The 24,402-nt window shown below is 39.0% G+C and overlaps 1 protein-coding gene across 33 annotated transcripts in view; it reads left to right on the top strand.

The window, feature by feature from the left end:
• The window catches only part of NRCAM (neuronal cell adhesion molecule), a 313,477-nt gene that overhangs the window by 116,018 nt on the left and 173,057 nt on the right, over positions 1-24,402 (top strand). For 3 of the 33 annotated variants that reach the window (XM_057302943.1, XM_057302941.1, XM_057302939.1), the window contains exon 1: positions 16,330-16,436. The exons of the other annotated variants lie outside the window; for them this stretch is intronic. The gene's annotated coding sequence lies outside the window, so the exon portion shown is untranslated. Of the gene's footprint in view, positions 1-16,329; positions 16,437-24,402 lie in introns of those variants that run through there. 33 annotated transcript variants of the gene reach the window in all.

Here is a 24,402-nt window from a genome sequence, read left to right as displayed (position 1 = left end):
TTATTGCCCATACTAGGCAATTGTCTCTATGTACTTTTTTTCTCAACTATGAAGTAAGAAATATAAGCTAAATAATTCCTGTGGTTTCTCCCACTATAAAATTTCTATCTATACCCAATAGCTCCTAAAATGGTACATTTCATGTAATGGTCATTTAATAAATACTTAGGGAATTGGTATTTAATGGGACAGAATGTCAGTATGGAGTATAAACAGTTCATTGAACTTTATTATTAATTGCTCACTTTGGGAGAGTAGTACGTGCTATTACTCTTCATAGCAGCAAAAAATGAGTTATGGAAATATTAGACGTGTTAACCAGTTTTTCATTTTGGTTTGGTTTTTGCAGGGGTTTTTTTTCAGTTGCAAGATTTAATAGAGTGAAAACAGAGCTCCCATGCAAAAGGAGGGGACCCGAAGAGCATAGCCATTGTCAGCTCGAATGCCTGGGTTTATATCCCGATCATTGTCCCTCCCACTGTGCTCTCAGGCGATAGATGATTGGCTATTTCTTTACCTCCTATTTTTGCCTAATTAGCATTTTAGTGAGCTCTCTTTACTACCTGATTGGTCGGGTGTGAGGTAAGTTGCAAGCCCCGTGTTTAAAGGTGGTTGCAGTCACCTTCCCAGCTAGGCTTAGGGATTCTTAGTTGGCCTAGGAAATCCAGCTAGTCCTGTCTCTCAGTACCCCCTCTCAACAGGAAAACCCAAATGCTGTTGGGGAGGTTGGCCAATGACCGCTCCAACTGCTTCCTGCTGAATTGGGGCATAGTAGGGGTGGTGCAGTTGAGATTTCCTCAGGAGGGGTGCCTTTGGTGTCATTAACATCAGAGCATGGGCTAGCAGGCCGGTCCAGGGGTCCATGGTAGATCTTAGTCATGGACTGCCTCTGGGGATCCATTTGAAGAACGATGTGTAGTTTTACAGCTTTGATTCTGGAACAGACAAACTTAACAAGGAGGTTAAAGATACAGGGATTGAAATGTATGGTGTGTAGTGTAGGGGATTATTTCATTGGCACACTTTACAGGCCCTGACTATATCTGCTTGATAGTTTTGAAAAGGCCTGGTCTAGTAAATAATGATTTGGTCATCTAATGGGTGTTATCAATGCCTAAGTGAAAGGTTTGATGAAGGGTTTTAAGTAATTTCCATTGGTTAGCTGCAGGCAAAAGTATTTTTCCTTCTTTGGTAGCTAGCCATCCTGAGGGGAGGAAACTATGTCCTCATGAGGTTCCCCATTCTATTTCTTCTTTTGAGTACTGGGGCTTGGTTTCCCAGAGGGGATTACCACATACTAGGGGTCCTTCTATAAGCATTTCTAATGGAGGGTCCTGCCTTGCAGCTCTTTTTGCTTCAATGTCCGCTTGGCAGTTCCCTTCTATTTCCCTTTCCTTTCCTTTCTGATGACCCCAGCAGTGTAAGACTGCCACCTCTTTAGGTTTCTGTACCGCCAATAATAATCTCCTAATGGCTTCCTGATGTTTGATAGGTGTTCCCTCGGAAGTTAGGAATCCCCTTTCTCTCCATATTGCTGCATGGGCATGGAGGACTAGGTAAGCATACTTAGAGTCTGTATATATATTTACCCTTTTTCCTTCTCCTAATTCTACTGCCTGAATGAGGGCTATTAGTTCTGCCAGCTGAGCACTAGTTCCTGGAGTGAGGGGATTACTTTCAAGTATTCCATTATCACTGACAACTGCATACCCCACTTTTTGAAGCCCTTTTTCTACGAAGGAACTTCCATCAGTATACAAGTTGAGGTCGGGATCAGTCAAGGGAACCTCTAAAAGGTCCCCTTGAGTGGTGTAGGTTTGAACAATTACTTGTTGACAGTTATGTTCTATCTTTTCTTCATTGTCTAGAAGAAATGTGGCTGGGTTAAGAGTTGCACAAGTGCACAGTCGCAGCACTGGTCCTTCAAGCAGTAGAGCCTGATATTTAAGTAAATGGTTGTCTGACAGCCACAAGTCTCCTTTAGCAGTGAGTATGCCATTCACATCATGAGATGTCCACACAGTAAGATCTCTTTCCTGTATTACTTTAACTGCTTCAGATACTAAGACTGCTACTGCCGCCACTACCTGTAAACAATGAGGCCAACCCTTTGCCACTACATCAGTTTCCTTACTCAGGTATGCCATGGGTTGCAGGCTTGTCCCTTGGACCTGTGTAAGGACTCCTAGAGCTATTTCTGTTTTTTCTGTGACATATAAAGGAAAGTCTTGCCCCGTTGGCAAGCTTATTAACACTGGGGCTTGGGTTAGGGCCTTCATTAGGGCCTGGAAAGCCGCTTCTGCTTCAGGTATCCATCTTACTAAATGGGTATTGGCTTTCTGAGTTTCCTAAATTAGTGTATATAATGGCCTAGCTATTTCGCCGTACCTGGGAATCGATATTCGGCAGAAGCCTGGTATGCCAAGGAACCCTCTTAGTTGCTTTAGGGTTTTGGGATGAGGATAAGCCAGTATGGGCTGGATACATTCCTCACTGAGGGCCCTGGTGCCTTTGGATAATTTTAGCCCTAAGTATTTAGCCTGTTCTGAGCAGGGTTGAGCTTTGGTTTGGAAACCTTGTAGCCACAGGTGGCAAGGAAATTTAAGAGTGCTCGGGTGGCTTGATGGCACAAGGTTTCTGAACGGGCAGCTGAAAGTAAATCATTCACTTACTGAAGGACAAGAGTGTCCAGGTATGAGAACTGGCTCAAGTCTTGGGCTAATGTCTGGCCAAATAGATGGGGGCTATCCCTGAACCCTTGGGGTAAAACAGTCCAGGTGAGTTGAGACGTTGGGTTTGAAGGATCTTCAAAGGCAAAAAAAGAATCGAGAGTCAGGATGTACAGGGATGCAGAAAAAGGCATCCTTAAGGTCCAGGATTATAAACCACTCTGCTTCCTATGGTATTTGGGAAAGCAGAGTATAAGGGTTAGGTACAGCTGGGTATAGAGGGACAACGGCCTCACTGATAATCCTGAGATCTTGCACTAACCTCCACTGTCCATTGGGTTTCTGGACTCCTAGAATTGGAGTATTGGAGGGACTATTGAATGGTTTTACTAAGCCTTGGGCTTTTAGGTCCTTAATTTTATTGAGTCTTTGTTGGGCCTCGGGTCTAAGGGGGTACCGCCTTTGGTAGGGAAAGGGGACAGAATCCTTTAGTTTAATTTGAACAGGATGGGCATTTTTTGCTCATCCATATTGTCCTTCTGTTGCCCAGACTTCAGGATTAATTCCTTCCTCAAGCAAGGGACCACAAACGGTTGTTCCTTCTCCTATGTTCAGGTGTATAATGGCCCCTGCTTTTGCTAGAATGTCTCTCCCTAACAAGGGAGTGGGGCTTTCAGGCATAATTAGAAAAGCATGTGAAAGAGTAAAGTTCCCCAGTCACAACTTAGTGGCTGGGAGAAGTATCAAGTGACTGGCTGTCCTAGGACCCCTCGGATAGTGACAGATGTGGAAGACAGTTGTCCGGGACAGGAGAGTAAGACTGAGAAGGCCGAGCCAGTGTCCAGGAAACAGTTAACCTCCTGGCCCTCAATGGTCAAGCATACCCGGGGCTCTGTGAGGGTGATGGGTTGGGCTGGCGCTTGCCCCAGGCACCCTCAGTCCTGCTGCCGGATCATCTGGTTAGTGGCTTCTGACTCAGAGGACCTTTGTCCCCTGGGGCAGTGGGCCTTCCATTGATTCCTTTGACATAAGGGGCATGGATGAGGGGGTGGCTTATTAGTATTTGGACAGTCTTTTTAAAGTGTCCTTGTAGACCACACTGGAAGCAAGCCCTATTAGGCATTGGATTTGCCCAGCCTTTCCGTGTTCCAGAGCCTCCAAAGTCTGCTTGCCTGAGGGCCATAACTAAAGCGGTAGCCTTTTTAAAATCCCATTTGTCTTGTTCTGCCTGCTTCTCCTTATCTCTATTATGAAAAACCAAGGTTGCTAAGTTCAATAGGGTTTCTAAGTTTTTGAAGTTTTTTCTGATGTCTGTAGCTGACTGAGTGATAAACTTATCCTTTAAGATTAGTTGGCCTTCAATAGAGTCAGGTGACAGAGAGGTATGCTTTCTCAATGCCTCCCTTAGTCTCTCCAGAAAGGCGGTAGGATTTTCTTCCTTACCCTGTGTTATAGTGGACATCATTGAATAATTCATGGGCTTTTTCCTAGTTTTCCTTAGTCCTTCTAGCATGCAAGTTAGCAAATGTCTGCAGCACCAATCTCCGTGTTCTGATTCTGTGTCCCAGTGAGGGTCTACACTGGGAACTTCCTGCTGGCCTGTGGGCAATCGTTCTCTTTCCTCTGTTGTCATCCTGTCATTGACCTGACTGAGATACCAGAGATCGCCAAACTCTCGGGCTGCAGTTATGGTGGCACTTCTCTCATTTGGGGTTAGTGTCTGATTTAGCAGTAACATTACATGTCTCCATGTCAGATCAAAGGATTGTCCTAACCCTTGTAAAACATCAATATAGCCATCAGGGTTATCTGAGAATTTACCTAGGTCTATTTTAATTTGCTTCAAGTCTGAGAGAGAAAAAGGTACATGCGCTCTGGCTGGGCCAAATTCTCCTCCTCCCACTGCTTGGAGGGGGCATAAACGGGGAATATTGGCACTCTTTGGTTCATTATTTACCCCTTTGTCTATCTCCTTTTGGACCATTTGGGTTGAAGGGGGTTGCTTATTAGTTGGAGAAGGAGTCAGGGGGATGCCGGGGTAGGGAGGTAGACTCTGAGAGCTTCCTGTAGGGCATAAATCACACTTTTTACATAATTGCGAGTTGTCTCTTAATGAAAAGAAAGTTTGTACATATGGCACTTCACTCCATTTGCCTTCTTTTCTACAAAAGAGGTCTAGCTGTAAGATAGTGTTATAATTTATACTTCCCTCAGGAGGCCAGGTTTCTCCCCCTTGAAGAGGATATTGTGGCCAGGAGGTAATGCAGAAGAATATAAGTCGTTTCTTTCTTAGAGTCTGAGGGTCAAATTGGTCCCAGTTGTCCAGAATACATCTTAGGGGTGTTTTTGCCTTGAGGGGGAACATTTCCCATCTGAAAAAAGAACATAGGGATGCCAGCACCTCTACTCATTTTCCGACGAGCATTAGTCGTAGAGCGTCCTCTATGGTCCTAATGCTTATTCCTTTCCAGAGTGTGTCACCACCCATGGACCTCTGCTTATTGGATTAGTTACGCTTACCAATGTAGCAGTCCTGTGCCTGTTTTCCCGCCTTTCTTAACCCAAAGAAAGGGGTTCGGACTGCTGGATTCTAGTGGTCCTTTACCAGCATGCCCAACATTGCCTTTGTGCTCAGGGGTGAGTCCTAGAGCTAGGCTGCATTCCTGAGTATTTCATGACAACCCAGCTGCCCCATCAAGATGCAGTCCCATAAACAGTTCTTAAGTAAATTCGTTTCACAGAGGGTGTAGGTAACCTTTTGAGTCAGGATTGAGATAATCTTTTTGATTCTAGAAGTACTTTAAGGCTTGGCTGAGTGCAAACAGCTCGCAGGTTTGAGGAGACCAATTATTAGGCAATTTTTCTAACTCTGCTTCCACAAGAGTCTCCCTATCAATTACTGAATACCCACTGTGATTTTTTTCTCATTCACCTGGGAGGAACCATCTATCATCCTGTACTGAAGGGAGTTCCTCCTAGGTCTGGTCAGACCTTTGTATGGTAATTAAGATTTAAATCTCCTGTTAGGAAATCTTCTGGGTTAAGGGAATTATCAGTGATTAGTGTTAAATTACCTTTTTCTAACAAAATAACCCCATACTTTAAGATTTTTGAGTTAGTAAGCTACCTTTTTGCTTTTTTGACTTAGAATAATTCTGAACTGGTGAGGTGTGCTCACAATGAGGTTTCCTCTAAAAGTTACTTTTCTACTTTATTCTGTTAGCAAAGCAGTTGCCGCTACAGATTGAATGCATTTGGGCCATCTGCGGGTTACTGGGTTAAGGATTTTTTATAGGAAAGCTATGGGTTGTCAGCGGTCTCAGTGTTTTCAGGCTACACCCTTGTTTACACTGAGAACAAGGTAGTATTAGAGTGTTACAGGGTCATGGAGAAGACCTTCAATTATCAAGTATAGGTTTTTTAAATTTACCCTGGCTTTTAAAGGAATAGGGCACACTTTTTTTTTCTACTATTTCTTTTTCTTTCTTTCTCTCTTTGACTCCCTCTTTGTCTCTCTGCCTCTTTCTCCTCTCTGTGTCTCTCTCCTCTCTGTGTCTCTCTACTGTCTCTCTCTCTGTCTCTCCGTCTCTCTGTGTCTCACTCTGTCTCTCTCTCTCTCTTTCCTCTCTTAGCCATTTACAAACTTGGGGCCCTGGCAAGGGTGGTGGGGAATGGGTCCCACATAACTGCCCATGTCGAGAGCTGTATACCTAAATCGGTAGGGACATCAGGGACAAGACTCCCTGGGTTTAGAGCCTAGATGCCTAAGGATACAGTGTAGAGCTTCCTTATATCCCTTTGGAGATACAACTTGCTAGAGGAAATGAAAGTCTGAACCATTAGCACCTAGGAGGCAGGGATCAGAGGAAGTAGATTCAGAGGTAAGGAGAATTTTGGGGCTACCCTTTTAAGAAAGTCATGGTTAGGACCCAGGAGGTATGGGTCAGAAGGAAAGGTAGGGGCACATGCATGGGTGACTGTTGAGTAGAGACTTCTGGCTGCGCCATGATCTCAACCGGCTACTGCCGGGAATTTGGGACAACAGCTTTCTGCCTCTAGTCGGCCCCTGGCTTCCCCAGGAAAATTGAAAGTGGAAGCTGGCTCCAGGCAGACCAACATTCCCAACCCAGAAGGGTTGGGGGTTGTTAGAAAGCCCTTCCCCAGATAGCCTCACACCTGAGTCTTAAGTCCGGAGGCCACGCTAATCGTTTTTAACCGGCCGACAGGTGCCCGGTATTTTCCTCCAATTCTAAGGAAGGATAGGACAGAATAGCAAGTGAAAGTGGTCCAATATTACCGCTTTGGAGGTCCCTTCGTGGTCGCTAAATGTTACTGGGTTGCGGGGAGGTCCTTGCTCCCAGAGCTCCCAAGATGGTGGCGGGCGGCTTCCAAGATGGTGGCAGGCCACTTCCCAGATGGTGGCAGGCTGCTTCCAAGATGGTGGCAAGCCTCGTGTTCTCTGACCTAGGGTTCTTGGCCTCACAGATTCCAAGGAATGGAATCTTGGGCCTTGCGATGAGTGTTATAGCTCTATTAAAAGCCGTGGGTCATGGAAGAGAACTGTGGAACCCAGTGACTAGTGTTCAGCTCAATTAGGATGAACCTGGGCACTTAGCCATGCAGGAACAATGGCAAGCCTTTAGCCCGATTGGGAGTGGCAATGGGCCCCTTGCTGGATCAGGAGCACAGCAGACACCCTGCCAGATCCAGCGGGATGGAAGTCAGCAGTGGGTCTGCAACGGTGGCAAACAGCAGTGGTGGATGGCGAGCAAAAGCTCAGCTCAAGCCGTAACAAACATGGACCAGAAGAGTGTGCAGTTGCAAGATTTAATAGAGTGAAAACAGAGCTCCTATACAAAGGGAGGGGACCCAAAGAGGGTAGCTGTGGTTTTTTTTTTTTTTTTTTTTTCTGAGATGAAGTCTCATTTTGTCACCCAGGCTGGAGTGCAGTGGCACAGTCTCAGCTCACTGCAACCTCCGCCTCCCAGGTTCAAGCGATTCTCCCACCTTACCTACCTGAGTAGCTGGGATTACAGGTGTGGGTCCCCAGCCCAGCTAATTTTTCTGTTTTTAGTAGAGATGGGGTTTCACCATGTTGGCCAGCTGGTCTTGAATTCCTGGCCTCAAGTGATTCATCCTCCTCAGCCTCCTAAAGTGCTGGGATTACAGGCATAAACCACCATGCCAGGCTGTGTTAACCAGTTTTTCACTATAATGCAAAATACATTTATTTTTACTATTACTTGCTCTTATCAATAACTTATTGGAAGAACTCTTAAGAATTTTCTATCTTATCTAGTTATCTTAATTAAAATTATCTTTTAATTCAAAAAGGATCTATTTAACTGTAGTTATTTACTTGTAATTATTTATTGTTATTACTTAAGAGATATGAAAGTTATATTTTACCTAAAAATAATTTTTACATTCAGTTGTTTACATGAATTTTACAATGTGTGTGGAAAATTTTTGAAATGTGTGAGGATGAAGAGAGAGCTTAGGTTTAGTAGATCTCTATAGAATTAGGTTGGGTTTCCTCAGATAAAATCTTTTAGAACATTTTAAAGTTTCTAGTGAACCCTAGAAGAATCTGGAAAACTATATTCTTGGCTGGCACAATACTGAGGGTAGTGAAAGAAAATCAGGAGAACCTTTTAACTTTTAACATATTCGTAATCAATACCCATGATTTAAAAAAATTCATAATGTTGTTTGAAAGGCAAGTCGTTTTAGTTGTTAATTCCTACAGATAATGTTAAATCAGCTAATCGCTCTGGTTTTCATTCTTTTAAAAAATTTCTGTGCTTTTTATCATTTTATTTTTGTAAACACTGCTTCCATTCTTCTGGGTGCATACAAATGGATGCAAACATACCGAATAACAGAAGCTCTATCAGAAAAAGCATCAAATTGGATTAGACAGCCGGGAAGGGGCACTGGACTTGTAGAAGAAGCTTAAGGTCCTGTCCTGGATTTGCCTGCCTCAGTTATGTAAATGAGTTGGATGGTATTAGACAACCTCTTAAATATGAGTAATTATAGAAAATAAGGTCAGCAAAATCCTGAATTAGAAGAAAGGTCACTTGAATGAAGCAGGGGTCATGGACAACTAACAATTTATATAGACCAGAATAAAATGGGGCTCTGGACGTCCATTTATGTGTAAGGTCATTTCAAATCAAATAGGAGAGAGGCATTTTCAGAAGTAGTGTCTTGTTTTAAAGATAGGTAATTGAAAATATTCTTTTGTTCTTTATAGTAATCCCCATCAATGGTAGTGCTTTCTTCTGACTGTGGAAAATAGAAATAGAGGGGAAAAAAGAATTAAGCAACAGAGGGAAACAGTAGATAGTTAATAGAGTGATGGATCTGTCCTATGTGTGAGCTAGAATCTCTCCCAGGAATGTAATTTGAGATACGAGAGGACACTGTTCAGTTTATAGCAACAGTAAGATTTCTGTGGTTCAGCTGGAGGAAAAATACATCTGAAAGCCAATAAAAAGCATTTTTCACTTCAGTACCCTGGAATTAGCTCTAAGGACATATGTCTTTGGGGACTTCTGTGTGAGATTAGCAGGTAGGCATTTTCTGCATCTAAGGAATAGAAGAGAGATCAAAATAGTTGAATCTGAGATCTCCCAAGCATTCTTCAAATTACTCTCCTTTAGTTGGCAGCCAGCCAGCCAGCCACTTGTCTTTGCAGTGAAAACTGAAAAAAAAAAAAAAAAAAAAAAAAAAGGTGGAACAGATCCACAGGACATGAACCAGCCAGGTGAGGAATTGGAAGGGAAGTTTCCACTCTCTTATCTTCTCTTTATTTTTTATTTTATGAGGAATAATATAGGGAATCTGTTATGTGTTCTGTAAAGGAAAATACATCAGTGGCAGAAGCATTTATTGCTTTAATAAGCCTATGATTATGATTTGTGTGGCATGGTCAACATGAGATTTAATACAAATTCTTATGTGACAATATCTGTGGTTTGAAAGAGAGTGCACTAACACTACATATACTAACAAATTCCAGCTCCATAATTTTCTTGCTCTGTGGCTTGAGGCAAGTTACTTCTCTGACCTTCAGTGTCCTCTTCTGTAAAATGGCAATAGTAGTTGGAAATATATCAGTGTTATTATAAAGATTGTTAATTAATGGATGTAAATATGCCTAAAACAGTGATAGAAGGGTTCAACAAATGCTACTTTTTATTACATAACCCTGTCTTAATATAATATAAAGAGCAAAATGGCCAACATTTCCTGTTTCCTAATTTGTCTCTTTAGTTCTCATTTCTCATCTTATCTAAAATATTAGATATATCAGGGCATACCATTTTATTACTGCTTGACTACTAGATACTATTTTATTTCTATTTGTAAATCATCTGAAGAAATCAAGTGGGAGGGTGATGTTTGGTAGCCTGTTCCCTCCTTGGTGTGTCTGGTTACTCACAGGCACACGCTGTCCAGTGGGCCATGCCCCCATGTTGGCTTTCTCATCTCAGGTGGGACTGTGATCTGATGGCCATGTTCCTCAGCTAAATTGTCATGGGGCAAATGGACTTGGATCTCGTTGTTGAAGAAAGAGAGGGATTTGAACAGAGGGAGAGGAGTGAGGAACACATTCAAAGAACAGTGTCTGCAAACAGAGAAAACAGGTGGAATGGGCCTGGTGTGTTAGGGGTAGGTACCATAGACCTGTTTAGCTGGAACAGTCTAAGACCCATGGAAGATCAATTTCGGAGTCATAGGTAGGGGATGGATTGTAAAGGATTTTGAATAAGAGACCAAAGATTTTATTCTATAGGCAATGGAAATCTAACCTGTGGGTAATAGATGCTAATTGGTGTTTGGGAAGATTATCATGTCTTACATCTATTGAACTGTTTGAAATATTTAAGGTAATTTCCAGTTCTGCAGCATGTAAAGGTGATCACATACACTTCTGGTTGTGCTAGAAATAACAATGCAACCATTTAAAAAATAATGTGTAATGGCACATCCATAAACATGTTTCTACTTCTATTTTTTAAGGAAAATGTTCAAAAATTCTTGATGTTGTGACAAAAATTATGGCACAGCATTTCAGTGGAATATTGTGTGTTCACTTGAAATTACAATTCTGAATATTGTTAGCAATATGAAAAATATTTGTGACATAATGTTGACTTCAAAAATTAAAAATTTAAGATTGCAACTTTGTTGAAATTACGGACACACACACAGAGACACACACATTCAAACAAGAACTGTAAGGAAAGCCTGATACAATAGAGATGGGGGTTTTGTGAAGAATGTTATTATTTCCCATAGTGTTGTCTAAGGAAAAGAAAGATGAGTGACTAGTAGGATGAATTGTAGCAGAAGGAGTAAAGTCAGTTAAAAGAGTTGCATTGATCTTTTAGGAACTCTTAACTTGGGTTGTTGAACTTTCTATTGTATGAACAATAGGTGTTTAGGGGTTTCTGAATTTCTTGGGTTAGGGTTCTATATCTTTTAACAGATTCTAACCTAATGCTCAGACTATTAAAAAATATATCGGAGTGCCTGGTTTTTAACATGTCCCCAAAACATCATTGTAACAACTGTTATAAAAGACAATTTGTTAAATTTTTTTCTAAGAACAGGTGATAGATTTTACAGTTTAGAAAATATTTGAAAATATCTGATTAAAAAGATCTCTTCCAGCTAGGGTGATTTTGGTGAGTTTTGTTAAAATAGAATTATCAAGCCTTTTTCTATTTTAGTTTTACAAATGAATTCCTTCTCCATTATTCAAATATGGTGCTAGATGTCAGCAGTGAAGTTATTTAAAAAATAAACTTATATGTAGTATATTCTTATATAGAGATATTCTGGAGAGAATGATTCCAGAAAGGGTGCACGTGTGTGTGCGTGTGTGTGTTTAAATATATGATGAGAAAGAGGTAGGAAAAATTACCTCAGTACTTGAACACACTTCAGTAATGTGTGGTTGTTTGGGAGATTATTGCTATAGCAATGGAAACTTCCAGAAAATGGTAATAAGCGTTGTTTTACAACTAGTGATATAAATGGAAATTATTTGCTCTGGGAACACTGATCGTATTTCTGTTAAGTGATTTGGACATTACTTGAGCTGGGCAGTCCCAAGGAAGTAGTTAGGTTGAATCATATAAAATTGCTGGTATTTGACCTTTTTTGATCTACAAAACAGCAATTGCATAGATTTGATCCTTTTATGTTTTACAACCTCCTTTTTTTCTCTTCTTATTTCTATCTCTTGTTACATCCTTCCAAATTTCAGTTATTATTACATTGTCTATTCTGTTCTTTGAATTGCCTGATACATTTTCATGTATACAAAGATAATTCTCACTGACTTTAAAAGCGATGCAATTAGACATATGTTTTGAATAAGATGTGTGTTGTATTGACACACCCCATGTCTACATTGTCTTGATATGTACATTAGTAGCCATAAAGAGGCGCTATATAAAGTGTTGTAAATATATAGTGTATGATACATTCTGATTAGTTTTAGTATTCTTGTTAAAGGCATCCAGTGTTTGACTACTTTCATTCACAGGGATTCTTTTTTTAAGGAATCATTCTTAGTTGTCACAATACCACAGTTCTTTTGTAAAAGCAGTGGTTTGGAAAACCCATATGTACTCTATACAAGGAGGGACATGAGTGGTAAGGAGATGGTGATTAAAGGGAAGAGAAGCAGTGAGCCGAGAATTAATGAATGTGAGATTACTGTCTTCACAAAAAAGCAAATTTCATTCTTGGTGTTTTGATAGTGCCCAGATACAGAAAGTAACCCAGTCTCTACTATTCTCTTGAAATATTGAAAAATATACCAATTTGCATCAAGAACATTTTTTCAGTCATTCTCCTTAACTCAGCATCATGATGCCTTTCTAGAATTTTGGCATTTTGCCTATCAGTAAATTATGAAAAAGCAATAGGATGTCAGTCTGCTGTGCCATCAAATTATCTGTGGGGTTCCTGGGTCTCTGTAGAGTATTTACAGAAACAGATGACTCCTGTGGCACTTTCATCAAATGATGTGACACTTAACTTGTCTCCACTATGCAGATCTGCAGTGTTGAGAAACACACTCTTTGATGCCTGGTGAGCTTCTTGGTATAGCATAGCATTTCAGGAGAGAGGAAAGAAACACTTGGTTAATTCATTTTTCCCACTTAGTTTATGGGCTACTTTAACAAAAACTTTACCTCATGTTCAGCCAGGTAATTGACACTCTTTTTACTTCCTGTAGAAGAATTTCAAAAGAAAAGCATCCATCATTTCTGTGCTAGGAGAACTTATAAAGACATTGCAGAAAAAAACTGGCAATGAACGTGAACTTGGGCCATTATAAAGGCCTGCTAAATAATGTCAAAAATAAAGATCATGGAGGTAAACGAGTAGCTCCAAGTAGAACTCTTGCATTCTGGATGAAGTCCTGAAAGAATCATCTACACATCTTTTCATTCATAGATGGTGTCTGTTTTATTTCTATTTATTTAAAAGAAATACTTACATAGCATCTGCTATGTGCCAGACACTGATGTAAGTAATTTATGAATATTAATTCATTTAATCCTCATAATAGCCTTCCAAAGAAGGTACTATATTATCCTGATTTTACATATAAGGAAACTGAGGCACAAGGGCAAATATACCACACATGCATTATGGTGTTTAGAACTATAACATTTGCATAGTAAGTACTTTATTAAAAGCCGAAAATTTCTGATTATATCTATTTTTTTTTTTAAGTTTAGAGACAGGGTCTCACTCTGTTGCCCAGGATGGAGTACAGTGGTGCAGTCACAGTTCACTGCAGCCTTGACCTTCTGGGCTCAAGGGATCCTCCTACCTCAGCTTCCTGAGTAACTGGGACTATTACAGGTGTGCACCACTACACCCAGCTAATTTTCTTTTTTATATAGAGACGAGGTCTCACTATGTTGCCCAGGCTGGTCTTGGACCCCTGGGGTCAAGCGATCTTTCTGCCTCGGCCTCCCAAAGTATTGGGATTATAGGCACAAGCCATTACGCCCAGCCTGCATCTACTTTGATCGAAATTTTGATATATATATTTTTAGGTTTAAATGAAAAAATATTTCTGTAAAAAAGTACATCTAATATTTTTGTGTGCTTAAAATGGATACTAAGCATTATAAGGATATAATGGTTAAAATGGATACTAAGCATAACTAAGAAAATTAGTTACATTCCTGTAATGGATAGGTCTGGACAATCTGAGAGATCGAGGGAAACAGAAAGCTGCGTGTACATTTTGGTGCCACGAATCGCCTCCTCTGGCCCCCAAAATGGAACTGCCTCTTTCAGAGTGTGTTAAACCAGATGATAAAATATAATAACCTGATGAGCTTAAAATGAGATACCCCAAATTACATTTTGGAAGACAGAGCTGCTTTTGTGAAAGGAGTGATTGCTGTCAGGTCAAGACAAAGAATTAGTTCAAAGGGCCCCCTTCTGCATGGCCATCCCAGCGGTCCTGTTTTGGTGGGACGGTACCCATTCTTGTCGTAAAATGACAGATTCAATGATAGATTGTGAGGAGCCTGTTAAACCCAGTACCTCTATTTACCAAAAATTATTTTGAGTATCCCAGTGAGTAACTACTGCCACAAAGTAAAGGGCACAGTGGGAGCCAGAGTGAGAAACGGGCCTGCAGAAACATTTCGTGTTTAATGGGTCTGGGGCTGTAGTGAAGCAGTGTGCTGAAATAATTCTGATTAGGCTCAGTCAGGCAAGCTGCTTAATCAAGACTCGTCTCTCCTCCATTGAGCCCTTACTGCTCAGAGCACAATCACAGTTTAAAGCACCATTTTAAGTAGTCCTTCCACTGTTCTTGAAAATGCAACCTTTTTTCAAGTTGGTGTGTGAGCCTTTTTTATACCTGTGGGAATAGCTAACTAGGAAAAGAAAAGGTTATGTTAACATATTAATAGGAAAACATGGACAAATTCTTCTTTCCAATGGAAATGCATATTTAAATTTTATAAATGCACTTGAAAGAAATGATTGGAAAATACCAAAAGGAGTAACACTATAAATCATAGTGTCTAACCTGGTTTCTGTAATCAGTCATGTGTGTTCTATCAATGACTAGGCAGCTGATTATTTTCTGTTTTCTATCAGCTGGTACCACTAGTAACACATATACATAGCAGTAGATATGTAATCAAGAGGAAATAAGTTTAAAGGCTTTCCTCCCTATTTCTTTTATCTTTTGAAAGAATGAAAATCAGAAAATGATTTCCATTTTTCAAGTTTTTATTAGCATAAGTCAAAGCTCATTGGGACATATTAAGCAGAGAAATGGATGTGCAGAGATAGGAGCCAGTCAAGATTCTCTGATGTCTCTACTTGGTTGGGTTTCAGAGGTCATGTGATTACAGTCATTGTTGATCTCTCTGACAATACGCTTTGAAGGAGATTAGGTTACATGTTGATTGTGCTTTTGTGAAGAAGGGCATTATTCTAAGCAGGTCTTTAAGAAATGCTGAAAAGAGCTTCAAAGAAATATATTCACCCATTGTTCATGTAACAGTCACTGTAATAAATGCAGAACAGTTTTTCAGGTTTGGAAGTGAATAACCGTAATTGAAAATACAGTAAATGGACACTTTCAAAACTTGAATCATAGCTGGTGAATGACTTATAAACCTGCTTCTCTTGAAGTTTTTCCAGAGAACCTGAAAGCTTGAAAAGCAATCATTAGAAGTTTAAGCAAAATAAATGGTTAAGGATTTGTGGCGGCCTCAACAATGAGGTCCTACTGGACATAATACATTTTAGAAATACCTTCTATTACTTTTTAAAGGTCTTATCATGAAATATAATCCTAATGTATTATGCACTCTAATGAAAATACCAGCTCACTATTCATTATTTATTTGTGTACTTAGGTACCAATAGCATCTGGCTTAGAAGAAGAATAGTAAGCAACATGTTAAAATTCTTACAGCTTGGATGGGTGAATACTCATGACTGTGGGAACTAGAGAAGCCCAAGAGAGGAATGAAATTCAGAAATAAAGAAATTCAGAAATAAATAGGTAGGGGGAAAGAAAGTAAGAAAAATCGTTATAATATTTATTTTTACTGAGATCTTAAATTAACTGAATCAAATAGAGTTTCTAGGCTTCCATGAAAGAAAAATCAGAAAAGACTGTTGTGAGTCATTGGACAGCAAGTTCTACCATCTATGTGATGTAGGTTCTGAGGCTGAAATAAAGAAGCCAGTCTCAGCAGTTATTGTGTCTTGTCAAAAGGAATAAAAACCCAGATGGCCATTCTAAAATGTTATTTTGAGTTAGTACAAGATTTGAAAAGGAAGAAGAAACTATGTAACAGCTTTACAATCTCCCCCTCATAGGTGAAAATATGGCAGTTACTTTCTTGAAACAGGATTACCAAATCATAACCTATTGTGTGTTTTGCTAAATCATTTTGAGCAACCAAACAGATTTTTCTTGCTTCTAAATGGATACGAAGAAATGTTTAACCCCCATTGTATTGCCACAAAGCCAGGCTGATCACCCTGGGAGGCCTGGGAGGTCTGAGCAGCTTTGGATTGGCTGTCAGGAGCAGGACTTTAACATTTTACTGCACATGGGCCAGCCACAGCAGGGTTCAATTGCCAGTGCTTTTATCTGCAGAAATGTGCTGGGATGGGCACTTTGTTTAAAATTTCCCTTTGCTACTGGAAGGAAATGGAAAGCAGTAAGATAACTTCATTTGTAAGGTAATATCTGTGCTTGTTTATGTACTTTATGGAAAGTAATGTTTGACAGTCCAGGGACTGGTTGGTTTTTGTTCCTCCTCTCAGGTATCGTTTTAATGATTTGTTGAAAACCAAAGCCCAGATTAGAATTGTATTCCATCTATAACAGCTTGTCTGAAGCTTGATATTCTCTGTTCATTGATTTGGTTTTATTTTGTGTGCTATTGGTTAATGGAGTTTGTTTCACATAGCTTGTTTAACACTTAAAAGAGGAACTTTCGTGGAGCAACTGACAGATATGGTTTGAATATTTTTAGTAGCAAAATGTGAACATATTGTAAAGAAAAATTAAGTGCTGGTATGTTTGTTTGTCATCAGGGTACATCCACAGGGTGTGTTAAGATGTAATTTTAATGCTTTTGTCATTCTTTCTGTGGATATTTGTTTTTAATAGTCTCACAGACCATTTTCATATTACCTTAAGACAATTTTCTAGTTAGGCCTTATTCTCCCTTATTTTCTGCATGCCTGATGTTTTTGAGGATAGTATAATACTTTTTGTGTGCAAAGTGTAGCATAAACTTTACTCATGTGTCTTTTTGATTAAAAGCAGAATCTACTGTCATTCCCTCGGCACTAACTTGAGAGTTTCCCTTAGGTTTTTTGTATTGATTCTCCTGTATTCCAGAGAGTTCAGTGGTCAAGAGGATGAGAGAAGCTGGATGAAGGACACATTTTAAAAAAAATATCATAATTGGATGTGTTAGCTTTAGCTCTTGAAACATCTTCAAAGACCATCTGTAAGATTATACTCCATGCTTCTCAGTTCTTTGAACCTCATGAAATGAAACATGGTGTGATTATACCTAATGCAATTTGGTTTCAAGCTAGTATCTTGAAACCAAAGTTTTGCATCTTTAGAAACACCCCTGAAAATACTCATTATCTGACTTTTATTACAGCTGGACATGAAGCAAGTGCATTAAATACACTCTGCCGTTTTCCTAGGGCAGTTTTTCTATTTCTGTTCAGATTTTTGATGAACAATAACAAAATCTGATGAAAGTCACCAGAAAAATAACTTAGGTTTGTATATAGTGCTTTATAGTTTGCACTATTCAGTTTGATCCTCTTAACCATCCTCTGCAAAGAGAGCATGTCTTATTAGCCACATTTTAAAGATAAGTGAGATTTAGAGAGACTAGACTGAGCAGCATGCCTCAAGCTACCCAGCTAGGAATAGGCAGAGCTGAATTCCCACCCAGGCATTCGGACCAGTATCCTTTCCAAAATGCTGTGTTGGCTCCATGTGCTGGATATTTGCTTTAAAGATCAGACTGTTTGGACTAAGCCTCTTAATAGGAAGGCTCTGGCAACAGCTGGTGTTAGGTAGATTAAAAATAAAATCAAAGACTGGTTGGAAAGTGGAAATAATCAAGAGAGTGAGGGAGAAGGGAGAAAGATACCAAAATAACCAAGTGTTGTTTAAAGAAGTGAAGGATAAGGGCAGCATGATACATGGGTTTCATGATTGCCTCTTTTCTCTCCTTGAAAAAGGTTTTTATCCCTCAGGGCTGCTTTCTCTTGTCCCTGGTCTCTTTGAGAAATTTGCTATGCATCATCACCGCAGGCCACTGTGAATTATAAATAGGAATCTAGGGCACTTTCCCCAAACTTAATATCTACAGTTCATGGCCAGAAAATAAAGGATCAAATCTGTAAACCTTCCCTAGGTCTCATGTTTACTTACACAATATTGAGAATAATATGTTTCTGCTGTTGAGTTATATTCACTTGCCACGTCTTCCTTCTTTTCATTCTGAATTTTCTTGCTCTTCAAGTGACTATGCTTTTTAGTTTAATTCTACTACTTTGTTAGCCCAGTTCTCTGACTTTCCTGATTATAGTCTGATTTTCATGGTTTCTTTCCATTTTTCTCAGGAAATCTTGCTAGAGATACTATACTGTGTAATACTTAGCCTTACCCTGAAATTCAAGTGAAAATTGGAATGCTTTTCAAGCCCTGGCCCCAGTTGAAATACTTACTGCCATGCCATTGATATAAATAAGATTGTAAGAATACTCTTTTACTTGGTTCTTTCCTCAGTATTCAAAATGTCTTCATAAGTGGGAAGTTCTTATTCACATCAGTTGTCTTTGGTACCAATATACTACACAAACCAGTTCTGTTAATCTGTTACATATGATTTTTTGAATCAAAACATAGAATTAGATGTATCTTTTTATATTAACTTTGTCTTATTGAACACAAAATATGTGTATGCGTAGATTTTTACACATACATGTGCTTATTTTTAAATTAACATTTATTAGTTTTTCTGTTGAAGATTACAAAAAGAATTTAAAATAATCAGATACTCAGCACTCAGATACATCATTCTGAGTGAGGATAAAATATTCTAAAGATTTAAAGATTGACTAGTACATAAAGCTACAAAATTGTATGTAAATATCTCCCCCTCAGATTCCTTTCCCCAAGGTAAATGCTCTTATTCATCTTTTGTGTATCTTACCAGAGATACGTTCTATGCATCTAGTGGCCAAAATTGATTTTTCAAATAAAGAATTTCAAGCTAACACTTATCTGATCACTCTGTGGAATTAATTCACTAATTCAACTAATATTTACTGATGCTCTGTTTTAGGCATTGTTCTAGGCACTGGGGATATAGCATGAACAAAACAGACAAAAATTCCTGCTCTCATAAATCCTACATTCTGGCACATGAGATTAAAAAAAAAGATGAATCAATAAGACATGTAGTAAGTTAGATCATGATAAGCGTTAAGGCAAAAAATAAAGCAGAGAATGGAGGTGGGGCATCTAATGTAGGTTACCTTTTTGGACAAGGCAGCCAAAGAAGTCTCCATAGAGATGACATACAAGAAAAGCCCTGAAGATAAGGGGGAAAGCAACGTAGATACTGGGAACAACTGAAGCAACAGATTGGAACTCCAAGATCCAGGAAGAAAAAAAATCTTTTCTAAATGTCAAAAGGTAGGTTTTTTCCTAATGAGTTGCCCAAGATGAAGGAAAGAGAGGTAATTCATTTAAAGTAATAATCCCTTAATTAGAGTCATATACCACTTCATAGATAGAATGAAAGTTCTCATTCTTAATTATTCTGCAAATAAGATGACCCAAGTCATGAGTAGGTGACCCAGGTCACCTACCTAGAGAAGATGCCATGGTAATCCAAGAACTTTCTGCTTACACATTTTCTCTTCTCCATTGGTTCTGAAGTTGCCAAGAATTTTTTTTTCTAGGTTAGTTGAAAAGACTAATGTATTTTCCTTCTTTTCCCACAAGAACCATTTCCAGAATCTTCCCTTTGAGTAGTAGCCCTTGCCGCTACCTTTCTAGAGAACAAGGAATAATGCTTGAATGCAGCCACCTCCTTTCTATTTGGTGGAGGGAGGTTCCACTCCTATTGTTTTTAAGTAATCAGGGCCTCAAGGGTTAGGTTTGCCTGGTACGTGGTGTCTGATTACACCAGCCATAGCTAAAGCTAAAAAAAAAAAAAAAAAAAAAAAAGTACAGTGCCAAATATTACACAAACAGGAGTTAAAAGTCAGTGAACATTTCTTTGGTTAATATGGACATAACAGCATATGAAAGCAGGTTGACAATTTGTTTCAAAAATGGTTTTGTGCACTGCTATTGGGACTTAATTAACTTGAAATACAGATTTGTAGACGTTATTGAAAGTGGAAGCTGTTGGCCTCATCCCATTCTTCTAAACCTAATCCTGCTCCTCCTTACCACCCAGCCCCCGACTGGACAGGGAGGCTTCCACGTGGCCTTCATCCATTCTGTGATGCAGAGCCTGTTGAAGAAAAGCAGGTGTCTTTACAGAGAACTTCAATAGAATCCTGTCAAGTCATTTGTGGTTTTGGAGCATAGTTTACTTGCTGATTTGACTACACCCAAATTTGGCCTGTTTGTACCCTTTTAAACAGGGTTCAAATGCTTATCTGATGTGAAGACAAGCATTATTATTGACAGGGAGGAATCGGGAAGGAAAGGCTTTAAAGGAAAAAAGTTTGTTAGGGAATGAAGTAACTCAAATAAGAAACCACAGTTAGAGAAGAAGGGTGTGTTTAATAATTGAAAGCTGTGAAACTCTACCCATGTGGCACCCCACAGGATCATGCCACTAACCTCTGCTCTGGGCTATTGTAAGAGCCTTTTATGTGGTCTTCCTGTCTCAATCTCACTCCCCTTCAGCCTATTCTCAACACAGCCTATTCCACCCTTCAAAATGGAAGTCAGGTCATGTCACTCCCCTGCTCAGGACTCCTCCAGGGCTTCCCACTTCACTCAGTGGAAGCCAGAGGTCTCGCCCTAGATCATGTGGTGCCCCTTTCCATCTCTTACTTCATCTCCCACTGTTCTCCTGCTTGCTGCTCCTCTCAGCCACCTGGCCGCCTTGCTGTTCTAAGACAGGCAAAGAGATTCCAACCTCAGGGCCTTTGTATTTGCCCGGAACTTTCACCTTGCCTGCAAAGCCCTTTCCCAGTGGCTCTCACATTCACAGCCCTCAAATCTCTTTGGAATTACACCTTCCAAGAAGGTTTTTCCCTGACCATTGTACTTAAAATTACAGCCCCTCTTTATCTTCACACTCTGTTTTCTCACCATACTTTATTTTTTGCAACCTAAAACACAATATTTGTTTACTTATTTTAATTACTATTTATCTTCACCCACTAGAATATAAGCTATTGAGTGCAGAGATTTCTGCCTGTATTATTTACTACTGTCTCCAGCACCTAGGACAGTGCCTGGTACATACTAAGTACTCAGAAACTATTTGCCAAATAAGTTAATAACTTGTGCAAATTTAAGTGGGAAAAAGAATTTGCTTTCTCTAAGAGTAATAAAAGTCTGGGATTGCACAATAAGGATAAAATTCTTGAAAGAGATTTGGTGAATACACAGCCCACATCCACTTATAGGCATGTTTCCTGGGTGTACTGGATAGCTGATCCTGAAGGATAGGCCTTGGATGCCTTCAATGTCATGCTTAAATGCAAATGATGCTGGGAATTGCAATGGAGAATAATGAAAAAATGTGGAAATGGAATGGTGGAAATAGAAATTGGTTGCTTTGCTTCCAAAGTAACGATTTTCAAAGCAAAGGAATTGAATAGAAAATACATTAACAAAAACAGTGTCTCTGAAAATGCAAACTTCATTCACATTCTGATCTGTGCAATTTTTCAAGCTCAGTGATCCAAGGTCATAGGGCGCTTGTATTAGCATAGACCTCGCTTTGTTAATTCACCTCTGACTAAAACCCCTGAATTCCTTATTATGATAGGCCTTCCAATGACAATAAAACCAAGCTCTCATAACACCGGTAACATTTATACAGCACTTAGGCAATTCCTAAATGAATTGTCCCCAGAGACCTTGAGAAATAGGTCAGGATTATTAACCCCATTTTGTACACAGAGAGGAAGTAATTTGCTTAATGTCACTTGGTAAGCTATTTAATTCATAATTTGATTGCTTTATTTGTAATAATGGTTTGTTTAAGACAGGCTATGTTACATTAAAGATGACCTCTTTAAATGGGCAGCTTTATATTTGAACTTAACTATAGTTAGCAACCTGCAACTGATAATATTCCAGATTTCTTTTAAGATCAGTGTTTCATAACCTTAAAATGGGAGACTGATTTAGAGAACTGAGTGGTCAGAGACTCCCAAAGCCATTTTGATATTGATCAACATTAGGCCACTCTCCTCCGCTGACACTACCGAGATATCTATAATGCAGGCTTAGGTGTGATTGGGAGTCCTCCCAAGCCATAATTTAAATCCTTTTAGAATTCCCTTGCCTTTTTATGCTCAAAAAGTTTCATTTGGTTCAAAAAATCAGTGTAACTAAAACAAAATCAGTGTTTGCAGACAACTAAGAACTAGAGACAAAGTCCTCATTAGGAGGTCCCAAGTCCCAACCAATGGGGAACGTGGGATAAACATCACAGAAGCTACATCAGAGTCATATTTGGAAACCACTTTATTTTGTTTCTGTTGTGGTTCATTCCTTTTACTTTCCAGAACAGTACTATGAAAAGACTTCAAATTCAGTTCAATGAGCCTGTCAAATATTCAGGAAGTTGTGAGGAAATATAAAAGTGAGGGGACTACTTGTAAGTTCATGTCTGTATCAAGGGAAGACTAGAAAACTAGAACATCTAAAAAGAATGTTGAACCAAAAATGACTTGCCAGCTTTGAAAAAAAACGAAATGTCTAGTCTTTATCCAACTGTTTGAAAGTTTTTCAAAACTTCTTCTCATTTCATCTTTATAATGAGATTTATTTACTGCCAACAGCAACAAAAAAAGATGCACAGCCAAGTTATAATTCTAATTTTTTAAAAAAGTCTTCCTCGCCTTCCTTTTAAGGAAATGCATTCATTCTCCTTCACTGTTCTGAATCTGCTTTACTATATTTTTATGCCTGTCTTTACATCTGGTTTATTATTTTTAACACCTGCTAGAATATGAGCTACAGTTTTGATACCAACGGCCAAGTTAATTGGGCATATAAAAGTTTGTTTGAAAGAAGAATTTTACACATGAAACTTTTGAAAGATTTTGTATGCAATTATGTTAAAATTGGTCAGACCAAAGTGTAAATGGATAGAACAATAAAATTACTAGGTCTTAAATCAAATCAGATTAAACTTTAAGATCTTTGTGAGCCTCAATCTCAAAAAGTGATGGTCGTAGAGGCCTCTTTGCAAGTAGGTCTTAGTTCCCAGGACCTATAAAAACAAGGGGCCTTTGGTAGGTGGTATGGTTTGTATGTTTTGCCCCCTCTAAATCTTATTTTGAAATGTGATCCCCAATGTTGGAGGTGGGGCCCAGTGGGAGATGTTTCACTCATGGGGGTGGATCTCTCATAAATGGCTTGGTGCCCTCTTTGTGATAATGAATTACTGTGAGATCTGAGAGTCTGAGACCTACCCTACTCTCACTCACTCTCTTGCCAGGTGACACACTGGTTCCCCTTCTTGTGCCATGATTGTAAGCTTCCTGTACAGCCTACAGACCATGAGCCAAAAATAAACCTCTTTTCTTTATAAACAATCTCGGGTGTTACTTTAAAGCAATGGAAACGAACTACTAGGTTATAACACAGTAGGTTATAATAAAACATGGCTAAAGCATCCTTGGGAACGTTCTCTGGCTAAATACATTGAGTTCTTAATGTAGTGTAAGCAGAAAAATGAATTGACAGATCTTAATTGTGTAAATGACAATGTGGTTAAAAGATGAATTATGCAAATTATATGAGCCAAACCTATACAACTTTTCTGAACTTGAATGATAGTCTAGAGTTGTACTGTGTTGTTCAGGGGACAGATTAGCTCACTATGCAATTAAAAGTTTGATGTTTCCTATCCTTGTTTTTATCCAGAATATGAAATGCACAGAAATGTCTGTCATCTACTTATTGAGCATTTACGCCTGCGTAAATTCACATAGTGAACAACCTGATTGTATACAAAGCATAGAGTTTTTCTTATTACCATATATATTTTCTCTTAGCACACAGTATTATGCTGGTCTGAATTTTTTGTCCCATTCAACAGTATATATTACATTGATAATCATATTTTAAGGGAAGAAATGTTGCATGTGTGTTTGATTCTTTGTTCAAGTTCTTAGATACTAATCAAATTTGTACAACAATTAGTTAAGTTTCCTTTGTCACTTTATGTGTCAATGAAACATGCCTAAATAATCATATTTTATGAAGTTTAATATAATTTATTTAATCAAATAGTTTCACTGTTGTTTTGTTTTTTAAAATAGTCACTCTTTTTTTTTTTGACAATCTTGCTTTCTCACCCAGGCTGGAGTGTAGTGGTGTGATCTCAGCTTCATTAGTAGATTATATAATAGTACCTTAAGAGACCGTTTTGTTTTGTTTTGTTTTGTTTTGTCT

Source organism: Pan paniscus, chromosome 6 (genome assembly GCF_029289425.2).
Source record: "Pan paniscus chromosome 6, NHGRI_mPanPan1-v2.0_pri, whole genome shotgun sequence".
Taxonomy (NCBI): Eukaryota; Metazoa; Chordata; class Mammalia; order Primates; family Hominidae; genus Pan; species Pan paniscus.
This window is presented reverse-complemented; position numbering and strand designations above follow the sequence as displayed.